Raw genomic sequence first — 18,099 nt, forward strand, 5'->3', positions numbered from 1 at the left:
GACCTCTCCTCTCCATTGCAGACACCTCACACCCACCACCGGCCTTGATCCTTGGGGTGAGTCACCTGCCTGACCCTCCTTCCTGGGAGGCCCTCGCCTCTGGCTATTCGGCTCCTTTCCTAACCTCCTGTTTTGGTCGGCTGTCCTGTAAACCATGGGCCCACGTCAGCCGACCCCCTGTTACACCTAGGCCTGGATTTGGGGATGCCTGTCCAGACTAGGTGCCCTGTCTAGGCAACAACCGAGCTGTGGAGACGTCCCCCTCGCTTGTTTGCCCCTGCCTGTTGGCCAGAACCGGACCGGGGGACGCCGCGATCCGGGGCTGTGCCCCCTGTAGGCCAGGTCAGGCTCGTGGGACGCTGCGTTTCTGACTCTGTGCCCCCTGTCCGTTGGGAAAAGGTGCCGACTTAGTAATGGGGTCTGCAAATTCCAAGCCAAATTCCGGCCACTCCACTGGGATGCCTTCTCTCAAACCTCGGTCCGTTGGGACTAAGGCCACATAACGCCCTAACCGTCTGGTCTTTCACTGCAACACTGGATGGCCTCAGTATCAATTGGACAATGGCTCCCAAACATGGCACTTTTGACTTCTCCGTCCTTACAGACCTAAACAATTCTGTCACCGCAATGGAACATGGTCAGAGATCCTTAGGGCCAGGCTGTCTTTCTCTTGCGCCCCGCCCCTTCCCTCCCTCCTGAAAACCTGCCGTACTTTCTAAGTCTCGAGACTCGAGACTCTTTTCACTCTTCGCCCTCTCTGGACCCCTCTTCTGCATTCTCTAATCCTCTAAATTCTCAGTCTTCACCTCCTCCAGCTCCCCAATCCAGCCCCTCCCTCCCCTTTCTTTTCACCTCCTAGCGGCCACACCCTCTCCCTGCTGATCCTCTTCTCCCTCCCCGCAGGGAAGTGGGTGGGACTGAAGGAGGAGTTAGAGTCCATGTTCCTCTCTGTCTGATCTCTCCCAACTTGAAAAGCATCTTGGCTCTTTCACAAACTATCCCACTACCTACACCTAAATTTCATTATCTTATCCAAGCCTATGACCATACATGTCATAATTACATGTTATCTTCTCTTCCACCCTGACCTCTGACCTGTCCCCTAGCTGGTCTCCAACCGGCAGCGCCTAAACCTATAAACTTTCATAAGCTCAGAAAAATTACCCAGTCTTCCTCAAAAAACCCTCCTGACTTCCAAAGGCTGAGGACAGTCCTCAAACTCCTATCCGGGATCTGCTGAACATGGCCTTTACAGTATTTAACAACCGAAAAAAATGGGACAGGGCAGAGAGGGAACTCCGCAGTCGCCAGAAGGCTGAGCTTCAAGCTCAGGCCCCAGTAGCTGCCGTGAGACCACCAGGCCCTGCTCCTCCAACGACCGCAGCGCCTGCTGCCCGACAGAGGACGACAATGGGCCCCATGGGCCGCAACCAACCGACCATCGCTGAAGCCTGCTTCAAATGTGGCCAAGAAGGCCACTGGTCCAGACAATGCCCCAACCCCCACCCTCCAGGGACCGTGCCTCATCTGAAACATCCAGGGTCACTGGAAAAGTGACTGTCCCTCCACACCTGGCTGTGGTGGGCCAGTCCTTCCAGTCCCTGCAACTCTTGCCACTGGCGGTCTTGGGTTTGGCGGCTGAGGACTGAAGAGGCCCGACTCATCGACTCCAATAAACTTCAAGGAGCCCAGGGTAACAGTCAAGGTAGCAGGTAAGTCCATCTCCTTTCTGGTTGACACAGGGGCTACCTTCTCTGTCCTCCCCTCTTATTCCGGCCAAGTTTATCCCTCTCAGGTCTTGGTTACGGGTGCTGACAGCCTTCCCTCTCAGCCCAGGACCACTGGTCCGCTCTTTCCTAGTCATGCCTTCTTGCCCTACACCACTCCTGGGTCGCGACCTCCTGACCAAACTCAGGGCTACTCTCTCATGGTTCCAACACCCTAGCGCTGCTCTCATCCTCCCACGACTCCAAACATCTCCTAATCCTTCTCAGGACTCCCTGCTGTCTCCCTCCACTGTCAACCCCATGTTCTGGAATATCTCTATCCTGATTGTTGCCACCCATCGTACCCCAGTCCTCATTCTCCTCAAGGATCCCTCTTCTTTTCCCTCTCACCCCTAGTTTCCAATTTCCCTCACTCACCGTCAGGGTCTCAAACCCATCAGCCAACGACTCCTGGGAAAGGGACTCCTTGCTCCTATCAACTCGCCCTGTAATACTCCCATTCTCTCCATTAAAAACCCTGATGGTTCTTATCCCCTAGTTCAAGACCTTCGCCTCAATAACGAAGTGGTGGTGCCTATCCATCCCATAGTGCCAAACCCCTACACCCTTCTGTCTCATATACCGTCTTCTACCACACACTTCTCTGTACTTCACCTCAAAGGTATTTTTTTTACCATCACTCTAAATCCTCAATGTTACTTACTATTCGCTTGTCCTTGGGAAAATCCGGACACACACCTCCCAGCAACTGGCCTGGACAGTCCTGCCTTAGGGTTCCCAGGACAGCCCTCATCTGTTTGGTCAGACATTAGCCAGTAATCTCTCGGCATGTCATACTCCACCCAGCACTCTCCTCCAGTGTGTTGCTGACCTCCTCCTCTGCCGTCCTTCTCTGCCACTGTCTCGGCAACACATGGCACAACTCCTCACCTTCCTGTGCTCCAAAGGATACTGTCTCCCCATCCAAAGCTCAACTTTCAGTTCCCACAGCCGTCTATCTGGGTCTTTGACTAACTCCTTCCTCCAAACAGCTGACGGTGGACCGCACACAGGCCATCCGGGACCTTCCCTCCCCTAAATCAGCAAAACAAATCCTTTCTTTCCTAGGTTTGGTTGGATTCTTCCGACACTGAATCCCTAATTTTGCTTCCTTAGCCAAGCCACTATAAAATGCAGCAAGAGTCTCCCTGAAGGACGTCTCCAATCCCCCGGGGAGTCCGCAGGGCCTTCCTTTTACTCACACATATCCTTCTGAAGGCACCTGTCCTTACCCTTCCTGATCCAGAAAAGCCTTTGCTCCTGTTCACAGCCGAACGTCTGGGTATGGTGGCAGGTGTCCTTTCCCAGCCTCTGGGCCCAGCTCTGCGTCCTGTCGCTTATCTCTTCAAGCAGATGGATTCCACTGTCAGGGGCTGGCAACCCTGCCTTAGAGCCCTGGCAGCGGCAGCCCAACTCACCCGGAAACCCCTCAAACTTACTCTGGGAAGACCTGTCCAAGTACATTCCTCGCACTGCCTTCAGGACATCCTGTCTCCCCGCTTGCTCTCCACTCTTACTCCTTCCCGTTTACAGTATTTCTACATGCTCTTTATTGAAAACCCTCTGGTGAGTCTCACTCAGTCTAATTCTCTCAACCCAGCCACTCTCCTGCCTGTCTCTGGCCACCTTCTGCCATTCATTCGTGTCTTAAATCCTGGAAGAAATGCAAACCTCCAGACTGACTCTCCTTTGTCAGATGCCTCCTGTGTTTGTAGACTGACAGCTCTTGCGAAGGTGCGTGCGGTCAGCGGAGGGCTGCCTAGGCCACTGTTACCATCGATCAGCTCATCAACACAGAAAAACTGCCCGGAAGAACCACCTCCCAAAAGACAAAACTCATAGCACTTTACCAGGGCCCTTACCCTCAGCAAACATAAAAAAAGTCAACATCTATATAAATTCAAAATATGCCTTCCTTATTGCTCACAGTCATGCTGCAATTTGGCAGGAAAGGGGGTTCCTTTCCACCAAGGGGCCCCCCATCATGAGCGCTAAACTTATCCTTAAGCTTTTAATAGCCTTGCAGCTTCCAACTGAAGTCGCCATTATCCACTGAAAGGACACCAACTGACAATTCTTACGTTACCACAGAAAATAACAAGGCGGATGCAAGGGTTTTCAATCTCACAACTGACTCTGCTGCAGACCTTTCCCCTATTCTCTATCAGTCCCCTCCATCACTCCGACTTAGGAGCCTAATGAATGCCAATTCCTGAGTCTGCTCTTCTTCCACCCCTCCTTGAGTGCAAAAGTCTGACAAATATGTTCCCGTCCTCAAACATGTGCTCACGTGTCACCTCAAGGGGGAGTTCGCCCACCTTCTTCTTTTGCAGCTCACCAACTGCTTGGACACCTACCCAGACAGGACTGACCTCTCCCTACTCAGGTAACTGCTCCAGGAACACGCAGACCAGTACTTACCCAGTCCTGCCTCGGATCTCGACCTCCTCAACCAACCTTCCCCACCACTGCATCCAGGAGACCAAGGCCTGCTCAAATCGCTTCAGCCAAAGCTACTGCAGCCTCGGTGGACCGGCCCACACACGATCATTCTCACCATGCCTACAGCGGTAACACTTCTGGGACACCCCTCCTGGCACCATCTATCACGGGTCAAATGTGCCCCTGAAGACAAACAGTATGTATGTTTTAACCTGGGTCCTCTAGGATGTGCATTTCTTGTCAAAATCTCCCCTAGCTCAGTGTCATGTGTATGGAAATTCAAAGTTAGGGAGACCTTTGTCTCAGGATCCACTGAGACCATCCACTAGGTGGGTACTGCGGAGTGCCCACAGGCCGGATGCACAGCACCCATCACTCTCACCCTAACTCTTTCATCGATTAATAACCCTATGAACACCTTGTTTTGTTTCTTTACCATCAAACCTTAGATCACTGCAAAAATACCTATAGAGAATATGGGGGGTGCCCTTACCAGTCATGCACAGTGCATCTTCCAGACCAAGGGCAAATGTTCTCTCTGGTCCGTCATAATACGGGTTTCAATATGAATCAAGTTAGCTATGCTATTTCAGATCCTTGGGACCACCGTTGGGTACAGGGAGTCCAAGCCGCAGTGTGCACTGGCTGGCATTCCTACCCAGTGGCAACACTGTCCATCTCAAGGGAATATGTCCCGACACAAAATGCCACAGTCCTAGTCTCCCAGGACATCCTCCATTCAGAACAAATCCTATAAAATTAGCTAACATCATCAGGAAAGACCGAGACACCCTCAACCTGGATTCACATAATCCAAAATGCTATAGCCTTCCTAAATGACTCTCTCAGGACTAATACCTCCTTGCTATCAAACTGATGCCCTTGTCAGCTTTCATTTCTGTACTTGGTCCCACAGTTAGCTCTGTACAGATGGTCTGAGCTAGGTTGGTTATTCTCACCACATCAGACTAAGCGGGCAGTCTTTCTTCCAATCATGGTTGGAATCAGCCTGGCATCATCGATAGCAGCTGCAAGTATGGCAGGTGGGGCCCTGGAATACAGCCTGATTTCTGCCCAGGAATTTTATGAAAGAATACCTCCTTAGAAAAACCTATGTGTCTTTAGCATCATTACAAAGACAGCTCACCTCCCTGGCACAGGTCACTCTCCAAAACCGGTGGGCTCTGGACTTGTTAACAGCTAATAAAGGGGGTACCTGCCTGTTTCTCAGGGAAGAATGTTATTACTAGTAAAACCGGGGACTCCAATTCTCCGCTGACAAGGTTTAAAAATCCTATAGTGTCATGGCTCCTCCCACTCTTAGGGCCAATATTAATAATAACCTTATTTTTTTCTTTTTTCCTCCTTGCCTCCTAAAATTCACACAGGCTCGCATTGGGGAAATGTCTCCTACCACCTTTAACCAACTCCTTCTCCACCCATATTCTCGCATCCCTGCAGAAAACCCTCATAACCAGGCCTGAGCCACCCCCTTGATCTTCGCCCCTTTTCAGCAGGAAGTAGCCAAAGAAAGAACCATCACCCCTTTTCCTATCAACAAAAGGCTGGTATGAAAGGTCCATGCAGGAGGCCAGAATGCAGGAGCCAACCAGGAAGCCCACCTGGGGGGCAGGAATGTGGATACCTGCCTGGAGGACTCAGACAATGAGCCTCCCCCCTCTCCCTAGAGTCTCTTCTCAGACAAAGAACCTCTACCTGCCCCACGAAACTCCCCCCACCAACAAACTTTTTTCCGCCATAGGAGCCCAACTTCCCACCTGACCCCTCCTTACCCTATAAAACCCTGCTTCTCCCTAACAACGTGCGCGGCTTCACTGTCCCCCACCTTGGGTGCGTGAGGTCCGCCCGGGGCGCAATAAACTTTCCCTCCCTTTGAGAAATGTGGCCTGGCTCTCCTTTTCTTTACCACGCCGAAACTTTCACCAGTGTCTTTGACTTTGGCCTGGGGTGGGGGTGGAGTCCACAAAGCCTGTATGGAATTAGCTTTAGGACAGCCTTTTCCCCCTAACAAAGCCATAAGCAGGAGAAAACTCGGCTCCACGAAAAAACAACTTTGTTCCACCTAAACCTGCTTGTCTGCTGCCCACCCAGTTTTCCTGCCTAACCTCTCCTCACCCTATAAAAGGGACATGTCTCCCCACAAAGGGCGCAGCTTCACGGACCCCCACCTTGGGTCCGCCCGGGACCGCAATAAATTTTCCCTTCCTTTGAGAAATTTAGCCTGACTCTCCTTTTCTTACCGCTCGGAACCTTTCAAGAACCCGTCTCCATGGCCCACATCTCCGCGTGCTGGAGGGAGGGAGCACAGCTGGGTCTTTCTCCCCCCTCAAATGTCCGGAGCCTTTAGGATGAGCGCAAAGCCCTTTTGACCTAAATGGCTCACCCTCCACCTGCCCCTTCCGCTCCAGCCTCAGCCTGAAGCCATCCTGACCCCTTGGGGGCCCAGAGCCTTTGAAAATCAGTTTTCCCTCCTCCCATCTCCCCACTGGTCTCCTTCCCACCAGGACCGCTGCCCCGCCCCATGGTAAGTTCTTCTCTGTGCGAAGCTGGGGCCCAGGACTGCCGGGCACCGGTTCTACCAGCCGGGAAGACGCTCAGAAAACAATTCTGTAGATTTGAGTTGAGTTACTGAAGGAGTTGGTAGCTTGGATTTGCAACCTGAGCGTGGCGATTTTACCAGGACACCAGAGGTGCGCAGACACCCCCCACCCCCATCCCTTCTCCGCCCGCAGCGAGCCAGGAGGACAAAGGCCCTGGGGGCGAGGATCCCCGCCAGGGCGAGGCGCGCTGGGCGCCGCCCGCCCCAGGGCCCGCGTCCCTTTCCTTCTGCGCCACTGACCAGCGGCCATGGCCGGAGCCGGCATTTGTGTAAACATGGAGGTGGCCCCGCCTCTCGGGGCGCGCGTGCACCGAGGCGCTCCCGCGCCGGGGTCTCAGCTCCGGGTCTCCAAGGAGACAGTCTGGGGCTTGGGGAACGCCCCTCCCGCGCCCCAACTCCCGCCCCGCGCCCTGCCCAGCCGCGCGCCCACCTGGCTCTGTCGCCGCCGCGCTCCTCCGCGCTGTCAGCCTGGGGGCCAAATCTTCTTCCAGCTGCTTCCAGCTGGAGCCGCGGCGGGGGCGGGGCGGGGCGGGGCCCTTTCCTCCTCTTAGTGCTGAGTTTTCTGGAGTTAGTGCCGGGTCCTTGTGTTATAGAGCAGCCCCGATACAAAACGGGGTGCCTGACTGTGGGTCCTCACCCGCGCGCTTAAAAGGACTTATCAGGGGCCTCCCCGGTGGCGCAGCGGTTGGGCGCTGGGTTGCGAAGCTGCCCGCGGCCTCTGCCGCGCCGGTTCGATCCCCGGCTGCTCCCCGGCCACCGGAGGAGGGTCCCACATGGCGCGCAGACCTCTCCTGCCGCCCGCTGCTCCCCTCAGCAGTGTACTTCGGTTCTTCTGCCTGCTCTGCTCCCCGCTCTGGCTCTGGTGAATTCTCTCACCCTCCCGCGCTTCTGACTGTACCCAGTGCTTGTATAAAGAAAACAAACAAACAAATAAAGAAAGAAAGAAATAAAACATGCCTCTAAAAAAAAAAAAAAAAAGGACTTATCAATGCTCTACTGCAGGCACACGCAAAAGGTTAATAAAAGTTTTTTACAAGGGAAGGGGAAATGAGGAAATGTACAGCTCTGGGAGAATAGTGGGAGACAGACAAAGTTTTAAATGAGTCCTACCTGATCCCCCTTCAGTTTCTACAAAGTTCCAGGTGGGTTTGCATTGGCAGCTGTACATGGTCAATTATGACATGGCTACATATTGAGAGGTAAGTTGTATAGTTGCATACCAAGGGTCAGCAGTCATGGGACCTCCCAGGTCCATCTTGCCTCATGGCAGCACATGATCTAAGATTCGTATCAGGGACTGAGTTGCATACCAGGAATTGAGCAAAAGGTTGTTACTAAGGTCCTCAGGCTGCTTATCCCAGGTCACCATGCTTCAGCGTAGTCACAGGTGGGCAGAGCTATCACTCTGGGAAAAATTTCACAGAGTTGCCCTTTCAGTGGCACTGGTGAGTTTCCCAGTGAGTTTCTCCACAAGAAAGAGACATTAGTTGGATCCAAAAGGACAGGTTTATTATAAAAGAGAGAGAAGAATAAAGGACCCTTGCATAGACACAAGGGGGCAGAAGGAGCTGCCCCGAAAGGAACAGGTTTGCTGAGAGAGGCCTGCATGGTTGCAGGCAGGTGGCCTTGAGGAGAGCTCCCCCTGCTGAGGGAGGTCAGTGAAGAGAAGTCCCAGCAGGGTGCAGGTCATGGGCAGGCAGGAGGCTGCTGCCCTGCAGAGGGACAGGGTTGGCAGCAAGGAGTCCTGCATAGTCACAGATCAATAGAGGACTGCAGCCCCAAGCCAGGACAGAGATTACACTGATACAGTCTGCTCTTTGGGAGGGGATCACTCCTTTGTGGAGTGATTCAGTTTTGTTGGTTTTGAATAACTATGTCAAATGTGAAAAGGACCAGAGATTCTGCAATGGCTCTCAATCTCCTCATCCTCACTTCAGGTCTGCATCCCTTGACAGCAGTTTGACACCTGTCTGTGCCTCAGCACATAAAGATTTTACTTTCTATTGCTGGTTTAAGGACTATGTTAATCACTTCTACTGCCACCTCCTGGCTTTGCGTGAGCCAGGCTTCTGTGTTGCCCCCTTTCCAATTTTTCTACTCTTATCACAGCACTATCATCATGTGGGAAAGATACATCATACCCATTATCGAATATTCTCCATTCCCTCCTCCCACCAGCCTTTGGCAGCTATGAAGCCATTTTCTGTCTCTCTCCGGTTGCTTATTGCAAGCATTTTAGTCAGAATAATACAATAGATTATGTTAAGATCAAAACCAGTGTGGTCATAGAGATAAAGCTTCATTGGTTTATTTTGCAGGACTGACCTTGACCTTGGTCACTTTTTTTTTTTAAAGATTTACTTATTTATGCATACAAGAACTGGGGTACAGGCCAGAGGTGTGGGAGGTGAGAGGATTCACCAGAGGCAGAGTGGGAAACAGAACAGGCAGACTGACTGAAATACACTGCTAAGAGGAGCAGCAGGGAAACAGGAGAGGTCTGCTGTGCCATTAGGTAACTCCCTGCCCAGGGATTTTAGTCATGCTGCAGTGGCTGCAGATAGCTTCATAGGTTGTGTCTTAACCCCTTGTGCCACCAGGGAGGGCCTATAATGTCTTTAAAAAATAACTGGCTATTGTAACAAAATATAAAAATGTAGTATAGGGCCTCCCCTGGTAGCATAGCGGTTGAGCGCTGGGCACGAAGCTGCCCACAGGCTCTGCAGCGCCAGTTCAATCCCCAGCCTCTGGGTGAGGGTCCCACATGGCGTGCAGACCTCTCCTGCCGCGCCCACTGCTCCCTTCAGCAGTGTGCTTTGGTCCCTCTGTCTGTTCTGCTCCCCACTCTGGCTCTGGTGAATTCTCTCACCCTCCTGCACTTCTGACTGTACCCAGTGCTTGTATAAATAAATAAATAAATCTTTTTAAAAAAATGTAGTATAGAGTTCAAGTGCATATGAAAACAAAAACATCAAGACTGACTGGCAGAGAATAAATGGAAGTATATTGTTTTAAAGTTCTTATAAGTAAAGTGGTAAAGTATCATTTGAAAGTATATGACAAGATAAAAATGTATACTATATACCCAACCACTGTTATAACAAAATAGAGATAATGCTACAATGTAGATAAAAAGAAACAACAAAAAGTACTCACTTCAAACGAGGGGAGAATAGAGATATTTAACATAAAAAAATAGAAAACAAACTGTAGGATGATAGACTTAAACATAATCATACTTATAGTTATTGTCGTGGGGAGATCAGGGTGAGGCCAGAGATTCAGAGATTGAAGACTTCACCAGACTAGAGAACAGAACAGGTGGATTTATTGAAATATACTGTTAAGGGGGGACCTCCCTTGTGGTGCAGGGGTTAAATCTCAGCACTATGAAGCTATCCGCAGCCACTGCAGCACAAGTTGGAGTTCAATCCCCGGCCAGGGAGATACTCACATGGCACAGCAGACCTCTCCTGTCTTGCCCACTGCTCTGCTCAGCAGTGTATTTTAGTACATCTGGCTGTTCTGATCCCCCACTCTGTCCCTGGTGAACCTCTCTCACCCCCACACCTCTGGCCTGCACCCCAGCTCTGGTATGCATAAATATTTTTTTTTAATATACTGTTAAGAGAAGCAGCAGGTGAGGCAGGAGAGGTCTGTGCCCTAAGGAGGATTTAAGGCTCTCTTTTGTACTGTTTTCACAAGCTTTCTAACTTGGGGTGCAATTTGCACCAATATCTGCTGGGATGTCTGGTCTCAGGTACTGGCCTTTGACACAGAAACATGTTCTGGCATTTGCTTCTACATTCCCAGAACTGGGCTGGTTTTTCAAGTTAATAGTGGTCAGTTTTATCACTTATTCCCAGGGCAACCTTATCCAGACCCTTATCTATTCCAGCCTTCCAAACATGCCTGCTAGGCCAGGAGTGGGGGCTTCGAATTTTTTTGTTAAATATAATTAATCTATATATATTTACATCATTGTTCATTTTTGTACAGTGTTTGCTTTCTCCTCTCAGATGTAGTCCCCATAGAATTCCCACCACCAATTCACCCAATACCATCGCCATAGTCCCTTATGCTCTTCCCTCCCCTTTTCTGATCCCTCACTGTCCCTCTTCCCTGCAAAATGTCTCTGATTTATAGTTGCCTGCCAATATTTTTGTTATTATTTTTCCCCCATGATCTCTTATTTGGTTCCTCTATATTCCTCCTATAAGTGAAATCCTCCGATATTTTTCTTTTTCCTTTTGACTTAGTTCACTGAGCATTATCCCTTCTAGCTCCATCCATATTGCTGTGAATGGCATGAGTTTATCTTTTTGATTGCTGAGTAGTGTCCATTGTGTACATATACCACATATTCTTTATTCAGTCATCTATTTTTGGGCATTTCTATTGTTTTCATATCTTACCTATGTAAACAGTGCTACCCTAAACATAGGGATGCAGATGTCCTTTTGAATTAATGTTTTTGTGTCCTTTGGGAGGATTCCTAGGGGGCTTTGATTTTAAACTTACTAAATTGTACCCTGACAGTTATACTAATGTAAAGGTCTAAATAACCCAGTTAGAAAGAAGAGATTGTAAGATTGAATTAAAAAAGCAAGACTCAGCCATATACTGTATATGATAAATATCCTTTTACTATAAAAATATAAATATAGTCCATTTTAGACCAATGATCTTCGCATGCAGAACCAACCTAGACTGTGTCGAGCTGGGAAAGGGCTGACCCAGAGCCAGAGCTGAGCTGAAAAGCCCCCACAAGCAAGGCCCCATCTGGCCGCCAGTCAGAGCCCAGAGGGGGAATCCAGCGATTTGGAGTCCAGCAGGCGATCCAGCCAGCACCAGGGCAGACTGTGGGACCGCAAAACCCACCTCTGGAATTAAACAAATACAGAAGAAGGAGATTTTCTATGACAGCAACCATTAACATATTCATAGTACCACTACCCGACTGGACTTCTGGTATAACAGTTTTGACTCAATTGGACCATCAGTTTCCAACATCCCAGAAAGAGCACACCAAAAAGATGCCAGCCAATACCAGTGACACAGTGTCCCAACACATAGGACAAATTAGAAAACTAGCAGCAGGGAGAAGAAAAGCTACAATGAACCAAGCAAGTCCTCAGGGGAAAGACACACAGCAAAACGAAAATTACCCACCAGATTGCAGCAATAGTGACTTGGAAGAACTTCTGAGCCTTCCAGATAGGGAATTTAAAATTGCCATGATTTAAAAACTGAGAGAAGTCATAAAGGAAAACAATGATAAGGGAAAAATAATCAATGATCAGAAGAATGAAATTGAGTCCCTAAAGAGGGAAGTGAAAGGAATGTGGGAGAGCAAAGGATTAATGGAAGAGCTAAAGAACTCCAGGAAAAGCAGAGAAAGCAGAATAGATGAAATGGAGGAACGAATAAGTACTCTTGAACACACAGAAATAAGGAACCAAAACAGAAAAGGAAAGAGAAGTACGAAGGAAAAAGAATGAAGAAAGACTTCAGGAACTATCTGACTCCAGGAGGAAATGAAAATAAGAGTTATAGGAATCCCAGAAGGAGAGGAGAGAGACCTAGGAACAGAGAAAATATTCAAGGAAATAATTGAAGAGAACTCCCCAAATGTGAAGAAGGAGCTGAAAATAGACATACAAGAAGCAAAAAGAACACCAAACTTCCATGATGAAAGGAAAAATACAGCAAGACACATAATAGTAAAGCTCCCAAGAATCCAAGACAAGGAAAAAATAATGAAGCTGACAGGAGGGAAGAAACAGATAACATTCAAAGGAAAACCAATCAGGCTGACATCAGACTTCTCTGAAGAAACACTACAAGCAAGGAGAGAGTGGCGGGACATAGTCAACAAACTCCAAGTTAACAAATGCCAACCAAGAATACTCTATCCCACAAGCTTTCCTTCATCTATGAAGAAAGAATAAGGACCTTCCCAGACAAACAGACACTCCAGAATTTCATTACGACTAAACCCCCACTCCAAAAAATACTACAAGAAGTCCTAAAGCCAGAACCAACAGAGGGATGAATAACAATTAAACAAGGGGAAAAAACAGTTATTTAAAAGAATAAATAAATAAAATCAGAGGAAAGACAAAATGGCAAATACAGACGCTAACATATCAATATTAACACTAAATGTAAATGGACTAAACTCTTCAATAAAAAGACAGAGTCACAGACTGGATTAAGAAACAAAACCCAACCTTTTGCTGTCTCCAGGAAACACATTTAAATGCAAAAGATAAAAATAGACTGAAAGTAAAAGGTAAAAACAATCCTACAAACAAATGGACCAAAAAAGAAGGCAGGAACAGCTATACTTGTATCAGATAAAACAGATTTCAAACTCAAAAAGGTAAAAGGAGACCCAGAGAATCACTACATTATGATCAAGGGGATGATACTCCAAGGAGAAAGCACAAATAAATAGGATCACAAATGAAAGAGGAGAAATCACAACAGACACAGCAGAAATCAAAAGAATAATCAGAAACTACTATGAACAGTTATATGCAAACAAGCTCTGCAATCTAGAAGAGATGGACAAATTCCTACAACTCTACTATCAACCACAACTAGATAAAGAAGAAATAAAACACCTAAACAGACCAATTACAAGCAGTGAAATTGAAATGGTAATCAAAACACACCCCAAAAACAAAAGCCCAGGACCAGAAGGATTTACATATGAATTCTACCAAACATTCAGAAACGAATTACTGCCTATCCTTCATAAACTCTTTCAAAAAATTGAGAAGGAAGGGATAATACCAAACACGTTCTATGAAGCCAACATTACACTAATACTAAAACCGAACAAAGACAACACAAAAAAAGAAAACTACAGGCCTCTCTCTCTAATGAGCACTGATGCAAAAATCCTCAATAAAAGTTTAGCTATCAGAATCCAACAATGTATCCATAAGTCCATAATATAATTCACCACAACCAAGTAGGTTTTATTCCAGGGACACAGGATGTTTCAACATCCAAATATCAATCAATGTCATCCAACACATCACCAAAAAGAAATATAAAATCCATATGATAATATTAATAGATGCTGAGGAAGCTTTCGACAAAGTACAACACCCATTTATGATAAAGGCCCTTGAAATTCTCAGGATACAAGGAACATACCTCAAAATCATAAAGGCCATGTATGACAAGCCCGTAGCCAATATCATTCTCAATGGTGAAAAGCTGAAAGCATTTCCATTAAGTTCTGGAACAAGACAAGGATGTCCACTCTCACCAGTGCTTTTCAATACAATACTGGAAGTCCTAGCCAGAGAAATAAGACAAGAGAAAGACATACAAGGAATCCAAATAGGCAAGGAAGAAGTCAAACTATCACTACTTGCAGATGATATGATAATATACACAGAGAACCCCAAAAACTCCACAGAGAAACTAATCAAACTAATCAATCAGCTTAGTAAAGTAGCAGGATACAAAATCAACACACAAAAATCAGTTGTCTTCCTATACATAAACAATCAATCTGAAGAAGAAGAAATCAAGAAAACCATCCCTTTTATTATTGAAAGAAAAAAAATCAATACTTGGGAATAAGCCTAAAGAAAGAGGTAAAGGACCTGTACAAAGAAAACTATAAAACACTGTTAAAAGCAATAGAAGAAGACACAAAGAAATGGAAAGACATCCCCTGCTCATGGATTGGAAGAAACAACATAATCAAAATGGCCATCACAGCAAAAGCAATTTACAGATTCATTGCTATTCCAATAAAAATTTCAATGACATTATTCAAAGAAATAGAACAAATATTGATGAAATTCATATGGAGCCACCAAAAACCCCAATTAGCCAAAGATCTCCTGAAAAAAAAAAGAAGGGAATGGAGGCATCACACACCCAGATTTCAAACTATGCTACAAAGCCATAATAATCCAAATGGCATGGTATTGGAACCAGAACAGACACACAGACCAATGCAAATGAATAGAAAATCCACAAATAAAACCACAGATTTACGGACAACTAATCTTTGACAAAGGAGCAAAGACTATGCAATGGAGCAAAGAAAGTTTGTTCAATAAATGGTGCTGGGAAAACTGGGTTGCTACATGTGAAAGAATGGAGTTTCACTACTACCTCACACCATGCACAAAAACCAAATGAAAATGGATTAAAGAACTAGACATAAGACCTGAAACCATAAAGCACATAGAAGGAAATATAGGCCAAACACTACATGACATACACCTCAGCAACATCTTTAAAGACTCATCACCCAAAGCAGTGATAGTGAAGGCAAAGATAAACAGCTGGGACTACATCAAATTAAAGAGCTTCTGCACAGCAAAAGAGACAATAACCAAAACAAAGAGAAACCCCACCAACTGGGAGAACATTTCTGCACACAATATTAATGATAAAGAACTGATCACAAAAATCTACAAAGAGCTGATGAGGCTCAACAAAAACAAAGTAAATAATCCAATCAAAAAATGGGCAGAAGGGCTAAATAGGAACTTCTCCAAAGAGGAAATGCTAATGGCCAACAGGCATATGAAAGTGTTCAACATCACTTGTAATCAGGGAAATGCAAATCAAAACTACCATGAGATACCATCTTACACCAGTGAGAATGGCACATATTAAAAAAGCTAGCAACAACAAACGATGGCGAGGATGTGGAGAAAAAGGAATTCTCCTGCACTGCTGGTGGGAGTGCAAACTGGTCCAACCAGTATGGAAAGCTGTGTGGAGATTCCTCAACCTGCTAAAGATGGAGCTTCCCTATGATGCAGCAATTCCACTCCTAGGTATTTACCCAAGAGACACAGAAACATTAATTTAAAAGGGCACCTACATAGGGCCTCCCCGGTGGCGCAGCGGTTGAGCACTGGGTTGCGAAGCTGCCCACAGCCTCTGCGGCACCAGTTCGATCCCCGGCTGCTCCCCAGCCACCGGAGGAGGGTCCCACGTGGCGCGCAGACCTCTCCTGCCGACCGCTGCTCCCCTCAGCAGTGTACTTCGGTCCTTCGGCCTGCTCTGCTCCCCGCTCTGGCTCTGGTGAATTCTCTCACCCTCCCGCGCTTCTGACTGTACCCAGTGCATGTATAAACAAAACAAGCAAACAAACAAATAAATAAATAAAACATGCCTCTATTTAAAAAAAAAAGTATATTAAAAAAAAAGGTTTTAAAAAAATAAATAAATAAATAAAATAAAAGGGCACCTACACCCCTATGTTTATAGCAGCACTGTTTACAATAGCTAAGCTATGGAAACAACCCAAATGCCCAAAAATAGATGACTGGATCAAGAAGATGTGGTACATATACACAATGGAATATTACTCAGTAAATAAAAAAGATAAACTCATGCAATTTGTAGCAACATGGATGGAGCTGGAAGCGATCATGCTCACCAAAATAAGCCAGAAAGAAATACTGGATGGTCTCACTCATAGCAGGAATCTAGAAAACCTAAATAAGGGACCAGGAAAAAGACTAATTATAATAAAGTAAAAATCAAAATCAACAAGCTACTATAAACCAGAGACACTCAATGGGGGGGTGGGGAGTGGAGGAGGAATTAGGGTCAAAATAAGGGGGGTAGGAATTGTATGGGGAATATAACCAAGATGAAAATGAATGCATTGTGCAAAAAGGGAAAATGATGTAAAAATTATATAAATAAAATAAAATAAAAAATGAAATGTATATATAAATATAAGCTAAAGACTTTATTTATTTATTTTTAAAGATTTATTTATCTATGCATGTAAGAACTGGCATATAGGCCAGAGGTGCAGAGGTACAGAGGTGAGAGGATTCACCAGAGGCAGAGTGGGGAGCAGAACAGGCATATCACTGAAATACACTGCTGAGGGGAGCAGCAGACAGGAGATGTCTGCTGTGCCATGTGGGTAGCTCACTGGCCGGGGATGGAACTCGTGCTGCAGTGGCTGTGGATAGCTTCATAGTGCCACCAAGGAGACTAAATTATTTTTTTTTTAAGATTTATTTATTTATTTATACAAGCACTGGGTACAGTCAGAAGCTCGGGAGGGTGAGAGAATTCACCAGAGCCAGAGCGGGGAACAGAACAGACAGACTGATAAAATACACTGCTGAGGGGAACAGCGGGCGCGGCAAATGAGGTCTGTGCGCCATGTGGGACCCTCGCCACCCGGCGCTGCAGAGGATGCGGGCAGCTTCACAGCCCAGCGCTCAACCGCTGCGCCACCAGGGGAGGCCCGGCTCTAAATATTTTAAAGTAAATAGATATGCCATCTAAAACTAATCCAAACAAAATGTTGGCACTTTTTCATCAATATTCCAGAAAAGTCAGACATGGCTTCCTCAAACACACAAGTTATTTCTAAAACTCAGAGAAAAGACTCTACATCGTAACTCTCTTCCAAAGTTTCTTTTCTTCCAGGAAGACAAGGTTGAAGTATAATGAATCTGCTTTTCTGCTTTTGGCCTGACTACGAGTCTTACCCGAGGTGTTGCCAGCGTGATTGATGGGCTTTGGTGGGAAGTTGGGTCTCAAAGAAAATTTTATTCCTATATTTGTCACACACACACTGACATTCATACAGGCAGGCCAACCCCAAGTTCCCAAAATACCTTTGTTTTTGGTTTTTGGTTTTGGTTTTGTTTTTTTAAGAGGCATGTATTATTTATTTGTTTGTTTGTTTGTTTGTTTATACATGCACTGGGTACAGTCAGAAGCACGGGAGGGTGAGAGAATTCACCAGAGCCAGAGCGGGGAGCAGAAGTACACTGCTGAGGGGAGCAGCGGGCGGCAGGAGAGGTCTGCGCGCCATGTGGGACCCTCCTCCGGTGGCCGGGGAGCAGCCGGGGATCGAACCGGCGCCGCAGAGGCCGCGGGCAGCTTCGCAACCCAGCGCTCAACCGCTGCGCCACCGGGAGGCCCCCAAAATACCTTTGACTGTGGACAGTAGCCACGATGTGTCTTGGTGGGGCCGTCCCCAGGGTGGGGGTCCTCCGGCCATGGAAGGCTCTAGGCTCGAGGGCCCACAGTCCAGATGGTCACGCAGGGTGTTGAGCTGAGAGGCAGTGTGTGCCGCTGTCGGAGAGAGAGGAAGAGGCGGAACCAGGGAGTGAGGCTCGGTTTGCGGTGCGCTGAACCAAGAAGAGAGGGGAGGTTCTGGCTGGAGAGCAGTCTGAGTTTAAAGAGGCAAGAGCTAGATTCCTGAAGAGCAGCCTTCCGCACGTCCCTCACTCAGAGCCATTTTGG

The 18,099-nt window shown here is 47.1% G+C and overlaps 1 protein-coding gene across 4 annotated transcripts in view; it reads right to left on the reverse strand.

Moving 5' to 3' along the window:
- Positions 1-17,882, reverse strand: part of LOC119251905 (serpin B9) — a 36,762-nt gene extending 18,880 nt beyond the window's left edge. The window contains exon 1 of one of the 4 annotated variants that reach the window (XM_037519175.2): positions 17,785-17,882. The gene's annotated coding sequence lies outside the window, so the exon portion shown is untranslated. Of the gene's footprint in view, positions 1-6,469; positions 6,556-7,258; positions 7,333-7,938; positions 7,960-17,784 lie in introns of those variants that run through there. The other 3 variants (XM_054698424.1, XM_037519177.2, XM_037519176.2) reach the window with 3 other exon arrangements.
- Positions 17,883-18,099: the final 217 nt, after the last annotated feature.

This window comes from Talpa occidentalis, unplaced genomic scaffold (genome assembly GCF_014898055.3).
Source record: "Talpa occidentalis isolate TD23 unplaced genomic scaffold, MPIMG_talOcc4v2.1 talOcc4.2, whole genome shotgun sequence".
NCBI classification, from domain to species: domain Eukaryota; kingdom Metazoa; phylum Chordata; class Mammalia; order Eulipotyphla; family Talpidae; genus Talpa; species Talpa occidentalis.